A 22,521-nucleotide genomic window follows, 5' to 3' on the forward strand; every position below is an offset into this window, starting at 1 on the left:
AACCGCAGAAGAGATTAATTTTTTTTATAAAAATCATTAAATAATATTTTTGAGACCCATCAGCTTGTCAGTAAAATTTGTAACTGTAAGGAATAGCCATTCAAATACAATAAGTATTATGCTGTATTTCTTATTTATGCGGTAAATTGACTTTTTAAATCGTCAATGCCAAGTACTTTACATTGCTATACGAATAAATGTTCAATAACAGCAAGCAAACTATTCTATTTATTATAAAGATAGAAAAAAATCAACCTCACACAAATTCTTGTTGGGCTGATCTCATAAAAGGCCTTCAAACTATTGTCGAGAATTTTTAATATAAGTCGAGTGCAAAAATGTGTTATCAACAAACGATTTATGAAATGAGAAAGCCCACAATAAAATCCAAAGGCCCAGTTGAAATCCGGAGTCAAAGAGGAAGGCGAAGGTGAAGGGGCAATGCTTGGGTGGGGGGAAACGGGTCGACTGGTCCATTGTCGTTGTATTTGCGCATTGTGCAGAAAAGTCGTAAAAATTTCTGCTGTCTACGTTCGAAATGAATGGGAAAATGAGGAAAGGCCGCGTTGCTATTTCTTCTTATATTTTTTCGGGGGGCAGGCCGACGGAGAGTTCTTGTAAACTTTACGAGCGCAAATATAATTCAAATGGTCGTTAATTGCAACAACAGCGAAGGAGGCTCATAAATGGATTGGATACCCGCTCGGAAAAGTGGGCGGGGCTATGTACTTCCCTCCCCGGCGGGCAACAACAAAAAGCTGGAGCAGCTGCTGGGCCGACGAGCTTTTTTTTGCAGCGTGAAAAGCACAAAAGCAAAACAAAGGAGAGCACGTGGTGGGGATATTTTGTATTTCGAAATTTCCCGATTTCGATTCAGTAAGTCTTAACTGGCTTGGCCAAAAAGTACCAAAGAGGTTAGAATTCTGGCTGTGTGAGTGAGTGCCCCAGGGAAATTTCGAAGCACGTGCGTGTGAGTTGCGCACGAACGGCACAGTCGCACACACACACTCACTAGAGCCCCTCACAGATACTGCTCACACAGATACGCCGCCGTACTGGGGCTGCGATATCTGTGAGATACGCACAGATACAGGGGCCGCGCTGCCGGCGTCGCAGTCGACGTCGCTGCCGCCGCTCGAGAGACCGAGCGGCGTGCAAGAAATCGTCGGGCAACGGCTTCAAATGAACGCAAAACGTTGGAAAGCAAACAACCGCAAAAAAGCCATCAGCTAAAAATAAAACTGCAACTTCCCGAGTGAATCCATTGAAAAATAGTGCTAAATCTGTGTGACCAGTGTTTATTTTATTATTCATTTTATTTGGCTTGCGAAATGAAGTTCTAGTTTTGATTTTGTTTATCGCGGAACTGGTTTGCATTTTGTATCTCTTTTATCGCTGCACTTGTATGGGTGAGTATCTGTGTGAGTGAGTGACAGCCTGCAGTTGCAAACCAGTTTCAAGTATCTCCATCTATTTCATCTCTTTGCAGATCTAAAGTGAATGGGACCATACCGTTTAAACGCCGCCATAAACACCAAATAACAAATTTTCTGGCAAACTTGGCATGTCAAGGTCCTATTAAACGTGGAAAATCAGCCCAGAAAAGTCAACACGACCACTTTTTTCGACTGTCCCCAAAGTAAAGTGTGTCTGTGTGTGCGTGCCATTGACATTGACTTATGGCCATTAGGAGGTTAAGGGGGAGGAGGGGGTGAGGGGGTTAAGGGGACTGAGGGGGGTGCCACGACCCTTTGACAAAAACTTGGATTCTCTCGTTTCTTTTTCGTCTTTCGCCTTCCACGCACATTTATGGTTTGTTTTGCTCATACACACACACACTTCCAAAAGCCTACGCGGCGACAGAAAGAGAGGGCATGAGCGGCCGAGAAAGAGACGGGGCGAGTCTCGGATGATAAACGCCTCTTGCCTTTTTGGCGGGTCCATGAATGAAACAATTGCCCCGAATGACTGACTGCCAGACAGATAGCTACAAAATGCCCATTCCGGGGGGTAAAATTGGGGCTGAGGCCCGGAAAGCCGGCAGCAATAAACACGGTGCTACGACAAAAGTCTGATGAGACAGACCATCATGAGGTTCAGGTTCATCATCGTCGGCGATAATAATGATTTTCATTTGCACATTCCACCCATTTCGCTGCCGGCTTTCAGCCTCAGTTTGCATTCAGTGGGGCAGGTTATTTATGGCACTTTTCCTATCGCCACTCACTGGGGTAATCGATTTTTATTGGATTAATATTGCTTTCCGCATGATTTGGCCTTCTCTTCGTTATCACTTAGCAGGTTCTTCGCTGAGGACTCGACCAAGTCAACTGGAAGTGCTGGTGAGTCTTAAATGTATTTCTTGGAATTCTATCATAATAATAATCTGATATAAATAATCTGATTTACTTATAAATGGAGCTAAAATGTTAGGCATAAGTTTAACAATTTGCATTACGATGCAATTAACGTTTTAGTAACTCTCATTACCAATGCCAGTAAAATCAAGTTTTTAGAATCTGGTTAGCTCTTACCAAACCTTTTTCGTTTATGTTCAAAAACATTTGATTTTAATACAACTAAATTTATAGTCAATTCTATACCGCTTTAATATCTTAATTTTTTTAAGTAAACTATTTTATTAGTTAATAATTGGTTTTTGCATCTGTTTAATACTGGTCATGGAATTAACTTTTGAGGCATAGCGTATTTTTAACATTGGGGCATAACATTAACATTGGGGCATAAATTTATTACCATTTGCCCTGCCATGAAGTTCCCAGAACCTTTTTGGCCTCGCCCTCTGCAACTTTTACCCGTTGTTCCCATGGCGAATGGGGCGTATGCGCAATATGTCTGCGCATCGAGTACTCGGCCAGAAATCGGTCAAACTGCCACCTGGCTACTTATTAGCGGCACTAAATCAAACCGGCCTGCCAGGACAGACAGATTTTACGAGCGGTGCGCCAGTTACGAAGCTGCATTTTTCACATGCGTATAAATCAATCAAATAGTCCCGACTTTGGGCCTCAGCCTCTCGGGCCAAAAGGTTCGAAATTCGAATTCAGAGGTCGTTCCCTCAACTCAGATCAGTTACAAACTGCACCGGCAATGGACATGGACGAGCAGACGACAGCCATAAAGTTTAGTTTTACGACTGCCAAACGCATAATTACGCACTCTCACCTACACGAACGCATTTCCAGGGGCGGTTTTTGGGTCTCAGTCACACACACACACATATGAAGACCCACCCCCAGAGAGGAGGAGGATAAGGGGGGAGGGGTGTTGGCGATGCTGCAAAATGGCAAAACAACCCGGTTGATTTTTTTCCCATTTATACGAATTTTGATTGCGATATTCGGGATTTCCTTTGATGCGAACAGATGCAGGCGTGAAGCATCAAAGGTCGCACATGTGACATATGCAGAGGCAAACAGTGCTTTCTAGTTATGTGGAACTATATAACCTTCAAACTCATTACATTTTTTTGGAAAGAATAGAAAAATGTATGCGCAAACCTATAGCTTTAAAAATGCTAACATAGACATTATTAGAATCTAATACATCTTATAAATTCGTTAAAAATGTCAATTGTTTTCGATAGCACTGTTTTTATTTGGCATTCTTAAAAAATATATTTAAAAATAAAACCGCTCAAAAAATAGTTATAAATAGAATTTATTAGGCTTACAAAACTTACAATTAACAAATCTATATTTTAAACATAGTTTCATTCTACTACAGAAAGTGTTCATCTAAGATTCCAGAAAGGGCTCCCTTTTTCATACAACTTTCAAATGGCATTCTTTAGTTTTTTTGTATGTGCAGCAAAGATGGCCAAGCAATATGGCGTTCTTTGATTTATTTTTGCAAATTATCAGCCTTTTCTTTTGCTAGTGTCAGGGGTTGTTTTTGATTATTTCGTTAGACCATTGCCCCACACCGCAATGAAGCTGCAGAAATGCCGGAGATGCAGGGAATTTACATGTGTGGCTAACGCCCCGAACATTAAATTTAATGTCACCGGTCTGGCCTTGTGAATTATCAAATTGTCGAGCTCGTCTTGAACCTTGGTCACCGCTGCTTCGACTTTGAATGCATAAATTGCCGGCAGACAGACAGTCGAGTTGTGGCACTGGGCTTGGGGTTGGGTCGTCTAATTTGGCCATTCAAATTGCAGCTCAGACAAGAGGCAATCGTTATGGCAGCTGCTGCTCCATGGAGCATAAATTGCACACTAATTGTGTCCATTTCGGGGCGTCGCTTTGTATTCGACCACCTAACCCCGCCACCCACTCCACTCGCCCATTAGTCGTTTTAATAAAACAAAATAAACTAAAGCACAGTGGCGAACTCTGTGCGCAAGTGTCGTGTGGCCATCTTCAACCTCAGACTGGGTCCCAGTCTGGATTCCAGTCTCTGTCTCCGGCATACTCCTCCTCCACCCCCGGAACTGGAACTTTCCGCTGGCGTGGCTGTTGCCATCGCCATCGCCTCGTGTTTAGTTTGGGTGTGAAATCTAATTTGAAAAGTTTGTGTAGTCATTTTGATGCCGGAGCGCACTCAGCAGCATATGCTACCCTCCGCTCCGGTTTTCTTTTCTAATTTTGTTTGCAAGTCATTGACGCAATATTGCCCGGTTCCTCCAAACCCAAAGACCCTCCTCCTGACTTCGAGCAGCTCTGTCCACCGGCTGCGACTCGAGAATTTTATAAAAGCCGCACCGAGCACATTTGCCAGACATTGAACGTGAACATTCAGAAATTTAAATTAGAGTTCGGATTGAATTGTTTTGAATCAGGATCATGGGAAAAGGAAAGGGAAAATCAGAATATATAGTAAACTAAAACAAAACATATAGCAAATGGTAAAGATTGAAGATAAATGGTTCAAATATAAATAGCTTTAATATTCTTTCTTAATTTTTAGTGAATTGAACAAATTTTACTGCTGTAAACAAAGCAAACACAAATTCAGATCAGCTCACTAATTGTATAACATTTCTTAATTACATAATCAATTTGCATTCTATTAAGGGAACCACAATTTAAAGCTCAAGTTCTTAAAGTCTAGACCAGTACTCATTCCGTTCTTGTGCTCGCCGCAAAGTCAATTCGAGGTGAAACAAATTTAAAAACTAAATTAAACTTCAATTTCTGAGACATAATCCCCAATGGGCGATAAAGAAATATACGCCACGGAGTGAAAAGAATGAAATAGAACAGAGCAGAATAATTGAGAAGACAAAAAAAGGTGGAAAAGAAATGAAAACTCATTTGGAAACTACGCCCCAGAGGTGGTGAATGCGAATGCTCCCTGAAAAGTTTAGAATTGTGCAGGGTTTCTATGCGTGGGTGTGGCTCGGGATGAGGACCAGGATGTGGGGGCGGCTGCTGTGGAGCGTGGAAACAATCAACTGAAAGCGTTGATGGTGACGACTGCTCCCTTTTGTGGTCCAGGGCAGGTACGACCACAAGGGAAAGAGGTGGGAGGTGGAATGCGTCTGCTGGCAACAATGGCGCAATGGCGTCTGTAATTCCGAGCAATTGTTTCCGTTCTCCTGCGACTCCATTGTCTGTCTTTTTGTCCCGCCCGGCGGAGTGTGCATTTAACACCACATGCCGCCGAGGACTCATCTGCAGCTCCAGCCAGCGGTTTGGCACCTTTGGACGGGATGGCAACGATTTGCCATAAAGTCACGTACCTTGATATCGGGCGATTTGGCGAACAAGGATTTCTGGCAATGGTCGAACATCCCTCGGCTCGTTGGCTCGCCAAATTGTCGCACATTCTTAGGGGAGTTCCAGCTCCCGAATGTCTTCAATATCCCCAAAAAACCTGAGTCCAAGCGGACCAAGTCCGCCCTCGTTGCTCGTTATGCGGGCGGATGCCCGTCTGTTTGGTACACTTTACTGTCCGTCCGCTGGGAGTCGGCGTTTTGCATTGGAATTTGCTTTGCCAAATGCCGCCATTTAGGGTTGTGCCAATAAAAAAATGATATTTATGGTTGTAACGGCAGTTTTGTGTGTACGCCCTCCCCCACATCGAACAGCGCCCCAACATCACCCTCCCCGCACGTCTGACAAGCCCATCCGAAAACTGCCGGTCGAAGTATGCAAAGACATATAGACACGGGCCTAGGCACAGTGGTATTTAGTCTATAGAAATTATAAGGAAAATGTGGAAGTTTTGAGCCGATAATATTGAATTTCACTCAAATCGATGCAGTATTTAACTGGAATAAAGGGATGTACTTATTTCTTTAATGTAGCACATCATGTTTATACACAAATATTTTCAATTTTCATCAAACTTAATCTGAAAGTTTTACTTACATCTGTGTACTACAAAAACAATAAGCTTACAATATGACTGCACATTATAAATAATTACAACATTTAAATTGGGTCACTGATAATGTCTCTGTAAGCGTTTTTGTGTATTTAGCCAAGTTAAAAATAAGTAAAATAGATGGCAAAAGTCTTGTATTAAACCGTATATGGTAGAAATGTATATTTTATTTATCACCAAATAATATAACCTAAAGCACGTTGTTATTCATAGCTATAAAATTTTAAAATTGTTACAAACATTATTTTAAGTACTGCTGTAGCTATATAATTCGTGTAGCTAAACAGTAATTTAAAAGGCAATGACTTTTTAGTAGATTCTTAGTCTTAGCATAGGTTTTCAAATATTTCTTTAAGTATTTTTACACCTGGAACTTTGTTAGTGGCCCACTGTCTCCGGGGGTTGTCTCGGCGCACAAATGAAATCTCGCAGGCATAACGAGCTCATGACTCTTTGCCGGCAAGGGTTGGGCAGGATCAGGAGCAGGGGAAGGACCAGGAGCAGGAGCAGGAGCCAGGACTCTCACACACACATACACAAGGGCACTGACATAGGCAAATATATAGTGGCTGAGACTTGGGCACATACACATAGAAAAATATGGCACGTACTCCCCGAGAGCCATAAGTTTACGTTTTATATCGGGCAAACTGTGCAATATTATAAATTTTGAATTTTATCTCGGGCATTAGATTGCCAGCAAGTTGCCTGGTTGGCTGCGAACCTCTCTCCGCTCCTCCCGAACCCACAATATTTCCCAGACTTTGTGTGAGTTGGGTTGGATGGCCGACCGCCCCTTTCTTGTTAGGGATTAAACGAAAGGACGTGCTCGAGGGCGAAAGTAGGAGCTCCTGGCGGACGGGGCAGGTGGGTAATGGATGGCAACAAAGGGTGATTATCGCGATTGGCGAAATAGTTGGGCCGGAGCTCAGGTCGGGGCTGGGGCTGGGAATATTAATGTGAGAGGTATCTGGGAACTTTGTGCGTTGTCGTAACTTCTTGAACTTACTGTTCTCTCTTCATTCTTTCTCTTTGATATTTTCCAGGTCCAAGGACATGCACATAGCGGGGATAAGGACACGTCTTCTGTGACAAGTGCTGGCTAAACGTCTGAGGTTATCGCAATCATTTTCGATTCCACGGGCCCATCCCCGCCCAAAAAACCCGGACAGCAGCAACCACCGAACAGGACGACCGGAAGTGAGGAAAACGCTTGTAAAATCGGGCACACGAGTGCGAGCGAGACACGAGCGAACGGGCCGAAAGGAAACGACAATTACGAGGACATGCCGGCTTGCCTTGCTGCTGTTCCTGTCTGCTCCTTTCAGTTGCGGCCGTGCAATCGTCGGGTCAACAACGCCGCGTGGCTGATACGGATCTACGCGAGAATATATCTTCAACTCTGGATCTAGTTTCATCTGTATCTTCATCTGCAACTGCAGCGACGCATCCTGTTTGGCACTTTCGGATTATGGTGATTCTGTGCGACCTCGTAAACGTATACTGAATGTATCCTGAGTGTATCCTATCCGGTATACCTTCAGTATACGTAACACGAGGAAGCACGAGCAACGCGGGATGTGAAACACTTTACTGTTAAAACTGTTGAATACGGAACACATTGTGATTTACTTATTTACCTTAACACTGTTAGTCTTATAAATACCACATTGTTATTGAAGAATTTAATAAATATACAATTAAAAATGATATAACGCACTTTTACGAATTTTACTAAATGGATGGGAAAGTTTCGCGGCACGCAACCTGTTGCTTTTGCTTTTGGGACCAGATGGATGGAACAGCTGACTTGAACATCGCCAAGGGGCAACGATTATGCAACAATGTTGATGGATGATAGCACAAACTGAACAATAAACGGAACACCATATATATTCTTTAAAATTTCGAGCCAAGTTCTCCAATTGTATTACTTAGTTATTTTTCTAAAATTCAATCTTAAACAAAAGCATTTCATTTGAATAAAGACAAAACAAAATAATAATATATTTAATTTTTTATGGGTCATAAAGAAATTTTTTTCTGTCATAAAATCTCATTTAATATACTCATTAAAAATCTTTATATGGCCGCAACATGTATTTTTCAACACACAATAAATAATTAATATTTGGCATATACAATGACAATTTAAGCTGTTAAAATATTTTAAAGACAATATTTTTTCTAAGAAAAACAAGGATTGGCTTGCGTTATAAGTTAAACAAAACATTGAGATTTGTGTTTAAATCTGTCAGATCCGAAATGTATAATTTATTTCTGCACCTTTTTAAAGATTCAAACAAATTTGTTGATCACAATTTTATATATTTAACAATACACATTTAACAATACACAAATAAAAGTTAAATTAAAATAGCTTATATCATTTAAAATGTACTTTTTAATGTAAAAAAACGTTTTTCAAAAACGTAAATTGGAAGAAATAAGTATTTGTAGAAGTTTTAGAGGAATAAGCTAAATTAAAAGAAAAATATATCAGTAGGATCGAACAAATTATACCTTTATTAAACAAGTTAAGTTAACAAGAATGCAAAAAATAAGCACTTTATTAACCTTTTATCAGTGGGATTAAAAAAAATATATACCAACATTAAACAAGTAAAATCACAAGATTTCAAAAATAAAACACTTTATTATTAATAATATTTATTGTTTAATAATAAATAAATTGAGTAAAATAACTGCATCATTTAAATTTTCCTTGCTTTACCAGCGACACTGACGGCCAGTGGGTGAAACCAGTAGAGCGCCATCTATTGGGCCTCAGCTGTACCTGCACCTATTTTGTGCGCATAATCGATTTCAAAGGGAATCGGGGTTGAAATTCGGTTTCTTATAAGAATAGTATTGCAAATAATTTGCAATTGTATCAGAAATAGGCTTCACTGTATTCAATAATTCATTCGGTATTTTTTGTTGAAAACAATTGAGGTAATTGATGGCCTAAAATAAACAATAAAGAGCATATGGAGGGCTATGACTCAATTTATGGTTGCCGAACATAAGTTGATTTTCATAATTTATTTCTGGCCTTACTTCTTCCTTGTTTACTTATACCCTGGCTTAGGGTAGTTTATTTTGGTAAAATTTTGGAAAGGAAAAGAATATATATATAAACGTTCAAATTTTAAATTGTTCATATTAATGGTATTATATATTATACGAGCCTTAGAAACATCAATGAAAATTATATCAGTTTCGTTTCGTAGAGATAATGCCATTAGTTCCGTAATATTTTGAAGTTTTCCTGTCATAAGTTAAAAACTCATGATCGTGCATTATTGTCTGATATGATTTAAAGATTTTCTAGAAGAATACAACTATGCAACTTTATACTTTAAAATTTCAGATTTTTGTATAATGTATCTCCAAGTTGCCTGTGTCCAAGGCGTTGAACCTCAGCTGGCAACCAGCGCTCAAGTCGAGCATACAAAGTATCTTGGAGATACCTCACCAAGCTGATAGAGAGGTGGATGAGGAAGAGAAAGAGCAGGAGAAGGAGATGGAGAGAAAGAGGGGACAACCGCAACGAAGGAGATAACGCAACCAAATACGAAACTCGCTCGACAACAACAAGCAAATGAATTTATGAGCATGCCCAGCTCTCGTTCTCCGTTTCTCTCTCTCTTTCTCCCTCTCTGTCTTTTGCTCCCCCCTTCCCCTTCCTCACCATCATTCGCTGTCCCGTTGCCATGGCAACAATGGCCGCTGCGAAGGAGCGCGCAAAGCGGAGAGCGAGAACATTTAATTCGGCCATATTTGATTTTGGACATGCTGTCATTGCTCTCGATTTTCGGGGTGGGTTTTCGGATTTCGGTATCTTTCAGTGCGTCTGCTCCGTTCATCTTTGTACGAGTGCCTTTGTATCTGTATCTACAGCCGGTTCCGCCGGCAAAATGAGATGGCTTTAACTTTAACCTCTGGCGTAATTTCCCGGCTCATGGCTTTTTCGGGCACAATCATGGCATGTTAATCCCTTATTAATTTTACGATCTCGCAACTGGGGAGCTGTGGGCCAAACACGTCTTTAAAAGCAAATAAATCAATTTCTTGTCGTCTGGGACCCACCTACTGTATATATTGCCCAAAATTAATATGCAACGAGAGGCTTATGAGCCTAAATGGCCATCGATTAACTATAAAATTGGCGATTTACGGTTGCGACCATAAAGTCTTGATTCGAGTTGGAGTAATACAAGCGGTGGACTGCGAATGAGAATCGGATTCGGGTTGGGTTCTTTCTGGCGCTGGGAGCACATTATCTATAAATATAGCTGGTGGAATTTATGGGCGAGTCTTAACCTGTCGAAAATTGATTTACGACTCATGAGTCGACAGCGCTAACCATGCGATCCCAGCAAAGTGAGTAAGATATTGGCGGAATGTCTAACGAAATACCACTTGTCCCATACACCTGTCCTTAAAATGATTGAGGCTCCATTAGCTTTCCAAACAAGTGGACATAAAGTATATACGTACATTTGTATTTATAACGCCTTCATAACAGCGCAAAGCTATAATTTACCATGTTGGTAAAACCATTAATTAGGAAAGGTGTGAATAAGTTTACTGCATCTATAAAAAGATCGTATATGTATATCAAGATAATCATTTTCATTTAATTCTAGAAGAGGTACAAAAATAAAGAAGTAGACTTTTGTTCTTATTCTGCAGAGGAATGCTAATTCGGCTTCTTTTCCCTTAAAAACTAATCGGATGAGAAAATAAAAACCTTCCCTAGGTTTCATTTAAAATACCTTCTCTGGAACCAAGTCTTTGCTAAATACAATCATGATTATGGTGATTATTCTAAGGGGACAGTCCACATAGGTTCGCCTTCTTTACGACGCCGTCAAATCTTAATGAAAATCAATAAAACGCTGGCTTGGTTCCCATATTCAGATGGCTAATAAAGCGATTACTTATCGGCTGTTTGTATCAATTGGCATTACTTACAAGTGCCCAGAGTATCCATCTGCGAGTCCCTCGAAGAACTGCAAAGAAAGACGGAGAGACGGAATTAAAAATCTTCGCATGGCTGTAAAATTATTCGAATTGAAAATTGTCAATTAATGCACTTATTTCCAGCAAGACTTTGGCCGATAAGGCGCAATGAACCCGAGGGACGGGACTGGCATCAATTTCAATAACTCGAAGGCGGAGATTTTTAGGCAGCCCCGCCGGAGGGTGGGGTAATTTATGCATTCTTTGTTCTGTCTACATGCCACTCGTGATATTTAATTTAAAAAACAACAAGGGAAACAGCTCACAGTCATATATAGTATGTATATAAACAAACAAGCTAAACGTGCACTTGGCATGACAGACAACGAGGGAAAAAAATCAGACAACCGGGGGAAATGGGCTTGGGATTGGGTCTGGGATTGCGATTGTCGAGTGACCACAGCGTTCCGAATATTTAAATGCAGTCGCCCATAAGACATTCGAAATTGCCATAAATAAGCAGTCCAGTGACAGGCGTCATTTTCGAATTCCTGCGGAGGCGATTCCACTCCACTCCATTCCCGGCGGATAGGATGCGTCATTAGCCTTAGCCCCTAGATTGTATGCCGGCCGGCCAAGAATAGCCAAAACACTCACGTCACGCTGGAAATCGGGGGTTGCCAATATAGGGGCTTATTTTTTGCGACCTCGAAATCATAATTCAGGATTTTATGGCCTTTTAAGTGCCATTAAGTCAACTCTTTCCTCGCCCGCGGCGTTTGGCGAGGCCACTTTCGCTTTTTCCTTGAACATTCGCTGCCGGCAATTAAACATTTTGTAATTGCAACTCTTTGACGTAGCAGAACGGAACCGAAACGAAGCGATCCCAAACGAAAAGAACAGAACGGAACCCGACCATCCCGAACGATTTGTGATTTTTTAGATTTTCACTCTATTTGCGGTGCTGCGCCCACACAGACACCGAGATACCAAGATACCGAGGTACTAAGATACGAAGGCGGCAGCAAATTCAAGGCACTGCGACGGCCATTAAAACTGCTTTATGGTCCCTAAAAACGAAAGCGAGAGTCTCGCCCAAGGAGGAACATGTGTAGGGGTTTGTTTTCCCATTTCCATTTCCATTTTCCTCGCCCGGCCACGCGGCGGAAGGATTAATATTTTTATGGGGCACTTTTCTGGCTGTTTGCTGAATTTTGCAACAAATTGTTTTACGGCCCACGGGCGGTTGAGCTAGAATCTCTGGAAATTCTACAAGCAATTGAAAATCCTTCTATTAAGGACATTTCGGCTTTAAATGAATGGTGAGCCGTGCCTTTTACCTTTGATATTTTTAGTTAAAAAGTCTCAGATATCTAAAATTATAATTGTTTTTAATCTAGCAATAAAAAGACATTAAACCTAACAGAAGCTATTGTCAATGCCAATATAAATAATGTATTTTTAAATTAAAAATGTATTTTTATGACATATAGTAGTAAGAAAATTAAAAAATATACCGTGGGACCGTTTAAAATAGAAACATTTTTGAAAGCTTAGTTTTAAAACTAAAATTATATTGTTCTGGGGATTGGAATTAGCTTATAATATATTAAATTTGTTGTAATTTAGTAATGGTCACTAATTTTTAAAGGTATTTCAACTGATATAAAACAGACTAAGTCCAAACACAACTCAATTTAATAGATTTCTATCGCTAAAATAAGAATGGAAAGATATTTGTATGGGGTGATGTAAACTTACGAGCTTCTATTTAAAATTTAAATGTAGAGAACAATATTTGTAAGTAAATTACTTCTTCCTTGCATAATATTTTGAATATATAATATATTATCAAAATTTAAAAACAGACAAGATTCTCTCTTCGGTTTTGTTTTTATGATAATTAGGTCGTTGAAACCCGAAACGAAAAATATTCGACAAAGTGACAGGCCAAATTAAAATTTATATGCATATAGCAGATCTTCTAAAACAATTTGTAGATTACCTGACGCAATCGCATTAGCAGACTAATTTTAATGTTAACTGTGCGATTTCTATGCAAAATCGTTTTTTAAAAGTGTGAAACGGAACGAGCTAAAAATACTCAGGCAAACAAAAGGAGTATCAGATATCAAATACCGATTCTTAAATGAGCGCGTGAAAAGGCGCGGTTTCTGTTCTGCTCACCTGTTCGTTCACCTGAGTTTTCTAGGAACCCACCTCTGATAAGGCTCATTCCCCCGATTGGAACCCCTTTTTCCCCATTTCTCCAATTTCGATCTCCCTCGGCGACGGCGAACGGCTGCCATTTATGTGCGGTTCGAAAGCGCCTAAAGTAAACATTTAATTGCGCCATTAATTGCGCGGTAAGTGTGCCAGATGCACATGCTCGTGCTGGAGAGGCGTGGGGGCGGGGCCAAGAAAACAAACAAATTCCTTCGGTTTGGTTAAGTGCCCAGCGGTGCACTCGAGAAAAAAGTCCGCTCCACTTCGCTCCTCTTAAAGACCCTAACCTGCTGACTTTTACGAGCATCGGAGTCTTCCATTAAGGCGCTCCGAGTTCGCTTCCCCGCTTTCTCCGGTCCTGATCCTCCATTTTCCCCACTCTTTCTCCCATTCTCCATTTTTCTCCACACTTGAAAAAATATATTAGAAACTTATCTCGACATTTCCGTACATTTCTCCCTCAGTCATGGTTTAAGTGGTCTATAACCTGACAGAACTTATTAACTTTGAAATTCAAAAATAAAATGTGAAAAATAAATCATTCAAGTACCATGAAAAAAGCCCTTTTTCTAAGTGTAACTGGGCCGCCACCTTGCATCCCGAGCTACAGTCGCTCGGCAACTTCTGGCGCATTAACTTTGTGTGTTTAATGCGGAAAATTATTGTCAATACAATCGACTTTTTATGATGCTTAACTTGACAGTTTTTGTTGCTGTTCCGGTTTTAATATTTGCCCTTCTGCCGATTCCTCTGATCTTGGGATGTTCTTGATCGGGGCTCCACTGTATACCCATCTCCTTAATTATGATTCAATTAATGAGGAGTAAATAAACAACGAATCAAGATGGATGCTACTGGTAAATAGTGTTCATCGTAAAACCTTTTCCTTGGATGTGAGCGTAGGACTGGCCAGCTTAATTGAGTTTATAATTAACATCTACTTTAGGGAGCAACCAATTTTAATCCAAAAAATATTCAGAAACTATTAAAAAATGTTGAGAAGATAAATACTTATGAAGCGGTTTTACATTTACATCTATTAGATTTAGATTGTATAATATTCGAACATAAATAAATATGATTTTATAAAATGTAATCGAAACAGTTAGAATAATAACTATTTATTTAGTCTTCTTAGTTAAGTATTTCAGGATAAAGGGTGAGGCATATGAAATTTTTATAATGACAATGTATTGCAAACTTCTTGATTAACATCTGCACTAAATATCATAAGCCTAAGCAAATTAAAAGACCATAAGTATTAAGCAGGTGTAAAGTCCCCCATAAGCAACTATTTGCTCCGAGATGGAGCCCGATTAAAGTGAATTCCATTTGCCAAAAATGAAACGACACACGACGCGCCGCCTGGCGCCATTAACTTAATCGAACGGAAAACCAAACAAAAGCCGCAATTAACATTAAGCCCTTCGTCAGTCTGGTTTTGGGTTTTGGGAACTGTTTCGGGTTCCTTCGCCAGGTCCTTCGATCCTGCGATGAGGGCTCCAGCAAACCTGCACAACCCATGGGAATGTTGGCTCTCGGGTGAGTGCGTGTGTGTTTGCTAATTTGAAATTCTGTGGCGTAAGCACAGGAACCCCCGATACTCCACCATCGCCATCATCATCCCATCCCCGTGTGCCACAGGCGAACTACATTAAATTTTAGAAAACACAAAATGCCGCTTTCCGTGTTCCCTGCTTGGCAAACAATTTCACATAAATTTACGTTGAATTACAACCGACAATGTGTACAAATGCACCGGGGGAGTGGCCGGGCAGGGGGCTATTGCCAAAGTTGTGACTCGGTCTTGTGTTCTGCCATCTTTTTGGCAAGCCAGAAAATGTATTCCAGACACGCATCGGGCCATTTTGCAAACGTGCCACCGAATGAGGCCCAGCTCCGGTCCCCGTGCCGCCCCGTCCCTCCCCGCCCCCTTGAACTCTGCAAACACACAACCGCAACGACATCCGCCCACCCACTCAGAGGGCCCTGAAACTTTCCGGCTGACTTTGCTTTTATTTTCCCAAACCGCCTGCCCCACCCGGAAATCACGAACGGAAAGAAGGACCAACTTTCCGCTCTTTTTTTGCGAAAATAAGTAAAGTTTGAATTCGGCAGACATGAATTACTTCTGGAACCTCCATTACCCAACTGCGCACCCAGGGACCTAGTTTAAAACGGGACAGTTCAACCAAAAATGTGGCGAGAAAAACGCCGATGAAACAAAAATACATATTTTAATTTTAAATGGGAATTTATTTTAGAGTTCTTTCTTCTAAAGTTCTGAGAATGTATCCTATTAATACCATAAAATTGTAATGTACTTCCTAAAAAATAAGACCGCCATTCTACTCTTTCTAAATAAAATAAAATAAATTCAAAAAGAATTCTGCTCTAACCAATCCTTCCTTTTATTACAAAAATTCTATACAAAAAAATGAAGTTCCAATTTTATTAAGTATTTTTCGTCCGTAAACTTAAGTCATTATAAACATTATAATTTTGTTAGTCTCCCTTTCTTTTTGGATCACAGGATGTCAGTTTTATTAAAGTTAGGGCTGATATTAATCAAAATGTATTGATCAAATTAAAAAATCTGTAAAGGAAACAAAAGCATAACTAACCAATTAATATTTTTTAAAGTTATATCTGTCGGGAAAAACTAAATTTTTCAACACCAACAGAGAGTAAGCCAATTTCTCCCCAAGGACACGAACATAGTTTTCCATATTTTTTCCTTCCTCGCTTTTTCTTACATTTTATAATCGCCGCCGCTGCAAAATATATGAAATAAATAAATAATAAAATACACTGGCTGGGAGGAGTGGCAATGGCAAGTGGGCGGGGAGTGGGTGTGGCCCAGAAATGCCATTTGCTTGCCTCCCAAAAGTTTTGCTCTTATTGCAGCTGTCGGACTTCGAGATACTTTGGGTTGGTAACTTATGGATACGACGGCAGAAGGAGCAGCAAGGTGAGCAAATTGCCAAACGGGGAATGAGGAGCTGCCCACCTTGGGAAGCTGCCGTGTAATTTGTATCTAATCTTGCCTCATGTTTATATAAAAGCAACGACAGCAGGGGAAACTATTTGCTCCACACAATTTCTGCAATATGGCGATGGCTCTGCCAGGAGGGTGAATCCCTCCTTTCGTCCTTGTCCAAGTTGGGAGACCAAGTTGGGAGACTCAGGCCCGGAGTCTAAGTGGAACTACATACATATATTCATGGGCAACTGCGGCTGCTCCAAGGATCCAACCGAAGGGCGGGTGGGTTTTTGGAATTTTAATAAAATTGCTGCATTGCCAACTAAAGATAGATACTTTTCGTGTAATTTACGATGATGGCAGAACAGCAATGATGGCGAACGATACCAAAACGGCAAAACTATTTTCAGGAGCAGGAGATAGGAAAGTTACTGGGGGAATTCACCATCCAAAGTTGCCAAATGGATTCCTTGCCAAGAATTCATCGATGAAAATCAGCTTAAAGTGTTGAATTTCATAGAACATTGGAAAAGTCTCAAGCGATCTATTATACAATTCTGATTGTTTGTCGGTTGCATCAATCATAATATCAAATTTGATTAAACTATAACATTTCTGCTAATACTCATTTGAAATATTTTTTTTGAAACATTGGTTTAATTAACTACTTTAAATTGAATGCACTTTTGTTTTTTGACAATCTTTCTAATTTAGGTGTTAAATTAATAAATTATTTTGATTTTTAAATTACCATGTTGATAAATAGATAACATTTTTATTTACTTTCAAACAACTGTCGATTCTTAACTTTGGTATTAATGTTTAACATTCTACAAATTCCAAATCCAAATTATGGATAATACTATTTTGGAAGAGTTGGATATTATTAATGTAAGATATGAGCACAGTCTAGTTTTATTTCCATATTCCAAATGTATGTGAAAACTTTAAATATATATAAGTAAAATATTTAATATGCAATATTGTAATATGTACTCCATTATTCGGAAAGTAAAAATTAAGATAGCATTATTTTCCAAACCAGATGTGATAAAATTATTTTCGTAATGATTTTATCATAATTTGCACGATGTCAGAGGCTCAAACGTTTATCAAGCGATTCCCTATTATCATTATGAAAGTTTCCCCATTTCCGCTAACCCTTATGGTCCCAATTTGAAGCTCCCTCGCTGGCAATTTCCCCATGTGGCAACGTCGCATTTAATCAGCCAACTTATGTCGTACAGCACTCAGCTCAACCGAACTGGAGTCATGTCCCTCGGCCAGAGTTTGGCTTATTTATTGATGAATCCAATGGCACGTTGACACGAAACCCCACCGAAAAGTAAGTGGGAGGAGGTCGCGCCAAAGTGCCTCCTTAATTTTACCCAATTGATCAATTTCCTCCTGCCGCCTGGACGGATGCATATATGCAGATGTGTGTGGCTGTGGCCGCCGTTGATTGGGCCACTAAATCGAGTCGAAGACCCCTAATAATGGCCATCATCAAGCCAGCGGGATGGGGTCTGGCCCAAGTTAATGTAATTGCAGGGCGGTAATTGCCCGTGGGTGGCTTCATTTGCGCCAAATTGGAAGTCCATCAAGCGACGCACTTTTAATTACGCGTGCGGCGAATAAATTGTGAATCGAATGACGGCTAAGTCGGAGGACACTTTCCAATTTCACTTGATGGTTGCTACCTGGCGATGAGCGGAGAAAGTTTCCCGGGCCAAAAGGACGAGTTTACCTGCATCAGGTGCCCAGCCGCGAACGAGTTGCGACCGCTGGCTGCCGTCTGCGCGACCCTTTCCCAAAAATGTCTTAAATTGCGGGGCGTAAAATTTGTTTTAGCCAAACAGACACACAACTTTTTGCACGGACCGAAGGCGCATATTTCTGTATTATTTTTTATGATATGCGGCATAAATGGATTTGAAAATGCTGCCAAACAGGCAGCTGAGCCGCATTGTCCTCCGACCCTTCGGTCCCTTCAATGGAACCCCGTCTCCGGCTCGTCAGGTTGCCAGACAAAGGGTTGCAGCTAGATGACAATTGTTGCGATTTCTCGGCACAGGATCGTAAAAAGAAGAGGCCGTAAATCAAAATCAGAGTTCGTTCTGCGCGGAAAGTGAAAGTTGGGAGCATTTCCGCGCCCCTTTCCCCGAGGGCTGCCATATTGGAAATGGCCACCCCATTCACCTGGTGCTCCGGAGAACGGCGAAAAGAAAGGCGGAAGGATGCGGTCGCTTCTGGGGTGGATTTGGCCTTAGCCCCGGCATGTAAATGTTCCGTTTAATCCTTGTAATGGCAACAGTTGCCGCTGCTCCCATGGAAATCGGCCCTTCATCAGATAAACCGCAACAAAGGATCCGTCGAGATCCGCCCATTTTGTTGTTTACCTATTTATGAAATGCGTTTTACTTTCATTCCACTTAATCACAGGATGCCGTTCACTTTGAAATGCCTTCAATTGAAAGTCCCCTTCTCCTTTACTTTCGAGGGCGTGTCCAGGGGTTAGACCTTCAAGAAATCGCTTAAAAACATGGTAAACATTGGCCATTCGTTTCGCAAATGGCATGTTCTGTAAAAAAACCCTTTTAAAATATTCAAAAAAAATAATTGAAGGGAGGGTCGGATATTGGGGTTGTAAGATGTGAGAAATTGATTGTACTGAAACAAAAAATTATATTGATTTCCTACCATGTTATATTATATATATAAAACATTGAAATCAAATATTAGAACCAGAATATATTTCTTATGATATCAATCAGACCTATTTGTTAAAACTCTATCGTTGTATTATATTAGAATATCACCAATTAATTTTATCGCTTAAACAATTTAATTTAATTTTACCATAGCGACAAGTGTAAAACTAAAATCAAATTACGTAACATGAATATTATTATGATATTAATCAGACATATTTGGTGCAATTAATTTGTAGTATTACAAAAGAACAGATCCAATTAAATGTATCGTTTGGGCCATTTCATTTTATTTCACCATAGCGACAGCCATCGAATTGAATTTTTTATTCAAATTTGAAACCCTAAAACGGCTTAAAAATGTCAGGCCAGATATTTAAATCAAATGCATGACCCGATCGGATATCGGCGATATCGTTGGGGACTCGACTTCGGAGAAGTGGTAAACGGCCTGATTGATTTACTGCACCGTCCAAAGTGGCTGGGCGATAACCGAAATGGATGCGGTGCATTCCCAATGGCCGAAGTGCCCAGAGAAATATTAAAATTCAATGCTTTCGAGGCGGGACAGAAAGCGAACCAAACCGCTTCATAAATTCCCCGGTGCAGCTCCCCAGAGGAAAGGGGCATGGTATTGCTCCGATCTGTTAACGTTAGCGGAACATGTGTTAATTTCGGGATCGTAAAATTTGTGCCACAAGATATGGCGATGATGAGGACGCAGATTGAGTTCGGTTTTCGGCTGGCATAAATATTTACCCGATTTCGAATGGAGAATATAACAAAAAACACCAAACAAAGCCACAGACAAAGTAAATAATTTATTTATTTTGAATTTTTCAAGTCACGCTGTTCGGAAAAGATAAGAGACGGGAGTCGGGGCAGGTCACTGTCAGCTTGGAATTCAGTTACTAAAATACGAGCTGGAAATATGAAAATGAACGGCCGGAGACCTGACCACCAGCAACAACAATGCCATCGGAATGGTTTTGAAAATATTGAAAAACCAGTTTTCCGCCGAATTTCAGCATTGGTGTCTTCTTCTGTGTTTTTCGGGCCCGGCCACTTGAGTCTCAAGTTGACTTGGGCATCCCGTCCCCCTTGCAATTAGATCAGAGACATCGCTCATTCTGAAGTGATTTTCCCCGGGGCGGGGTGGCCAGACATAAAACTGTTTCAAAACGAAACGAAATGAAAAATGGTGCTATATGAGTGGCATATTTATGCCTATTCCGATGTCGGGAATATCAACGAGCAGGAGAGGAGAGGGATTGGGAGTTGAATGCAGCAAGTTTGCGTGTTGAATTTCAATGGCGGACACATCCCAGCAATGGGTGTCCAGGGAAAGAGATATATCGCAGATATACAAGTATATACATCGAGGGAGTCCCGTATCGGACCGATTCGACCCTCTGATGTACTTATAACAAGACTCGAGTGCGAGGCCCCATCGCATCGCATTGCGTCGCCCATTTTAATGCGTTCCTTCGACAGGCCATGAAAATATGCCGGAGATTTTAAAACGTTTTAATTGAAGCCCCACACAGCAGACGAAATGTCTGTTTTTCGTTCCCGAGATGCAAAAGTGGCCCGAGACAATTAACATTCTGAACGCATTCAATTTACTTGGAAGTCTTTATGCTATCTGGCCTCACTCTCTTCCTCCTCGAAACTCATACATTGAAAATGGCGACGGCAAACCGAATCACACTAGACTCGAATAATACCCAAATCAATTCGAACGTCATAGGTTGGAATACGTGCGAAATATGGGCAAAAGGCGAATTGGATATTCAAATAGTTTATGCGAGGAAGCGGAACAATAACCACTTTTTATCGCCTTTTAATCTGTGGGAAAAACATTTACGATGTTTTCTTTCTCCGCGAACTTGTAAAGATATGTTGACACAAATAAAACACTAGAATGGAGTTGAGCTGGGAAAAGTTCTATCCGCAATAGTAAAGTCGTAAACTTCAAAACCCTAAACATCTCAAAAGTTTCTTTGTTGCCGCGACTGGTTATTGCACTTTAAGGAGCGTATTATTCAAAATCAGTTCATAACATGGACCAAAAGTGCGGCGACAACGTTTTTGAATTCCATTTCGGGAAGAAACAAGTTTTATGGCTTACTGAGTAAATCGGATTAAAGTTTGATTGTCCACTTGAGTTATGTGAAAGCAACTATACCAATAAAATTTTAAATAAATGCTTAAGTTATTTATTTGAGGACGTCATTTTAATGTGTTAAGCATTTCGAAAGTACACAATTTAGGAAAATGTTTTTAACGTTTGTTGTGAATAATAAAAAATGCAATGATAAAATAAATTGTGTTCGCTGTTCGTATTTTAGTTGAAATAATGAAAAATGTAGGGAAAAAAAGGATCTTATTGTCATTGATGATAAATTAAATTGAAAAAGTCTTAAAAACATATTTTTTATAATTTCGGATTAGTAACAGATGCAAGTAATAGCTTAAAGAGTATCTAAATATTAAAAACCAACTTTTTTTTACTTGAACAATGTGTTTAAATGATTTTTTGATTAAATTCCGTATAAAATGTACTTGTACTTATTTTCAGGTTTAAGGAGTAAAGAATTGCCCTTCAATAAAGTACAAATTAAGTCAGAACAACAATAATTAAAATAAAAGCTATTAGATTCACATTGCTTTAATTAATGAAGCTATTGCTCAGTTCATTAGAAATCGATTACAAAGTTTATTTAACTTTAAAATAATTCAAATTGTCTTGTCAAACGTTTTTTATTAACAATTAACATTAATAATAATTTGTATTAAAAAAGGTTACGCTGACCGAATTTATGTTTGTTTAAAATAAACATGACGCACTTTACGCAAATAAATGCGAGTTGTCATTGTCATTAGCCGAAATTAGGCAGCTACAACACTTAACGTCGCCATTGTTGCGTTTAAAATACAAATTATAACAATTAAATAACCGTTTTTCAGCTTTTGCCTGACACTTGGCGATGAAAAAATGATTTCGAAATCGCTTTTGAAATATAATTGGGTAATTTACCAAGGCTCGGTAAAAAAACGAGTATTACCATTCAATTTACGATCTGAGTCAGTCAGAATCGAACTTGCATTATACGTCGGCGATAGCGAATGGCGACTGCAGGACGTCCTTTAGCGGAGTGCTCTGCCAACAGGTTCGCGATAAGGCGGGGCCATTAAGAGGCACCTGTCAGTCCGCCCCTCCCCCCGCCCACCATTGTCGCCGTAAAGCGTGAAGTTTATGCCGAAAATTGAAATTAA

At 40.1% G+C, this 22,521-nt stretch overlaps 1 long non-coding RNA gene across 1 annotated transcript in view; it reads right to left on the reverse strand.

Moving 5' to 3' along the window:
• The window catches only part of LOC123037234, a 110,933-nt gene that overhangs the window by 23,006 nt on the left and 65,406 nt on the right, over window positions 1–22,521 (reverse strand). Inside the window, exon 4 of the long non-coding RNA XR_006417423.1 lies at window positions 11,335–11,372. This is a non-coding gene — a long non-coding RNA (uncharacterized LOC123037234). The remainder of the gene's footprint in view (window positions 1–11,334; window positions 11,373–22,521) is intronic.

This window comes from Drosophila rhopaloa, unplaced genomic scaffold, assembly GCF_018152115.1.
Source record: "Drosophila rhopaloa isolate 14029-0021.01 unplaced genomic scaffold, ASM1815211v1 contig_155, whole genome shotgun sequence".
NCBI classification, from domain to species: Eukaryota; Metazoa; Arthropoda; class Insecta; order Diptera; family Drosophilidae; genus Drosophila; species Drosophila rhopaloa.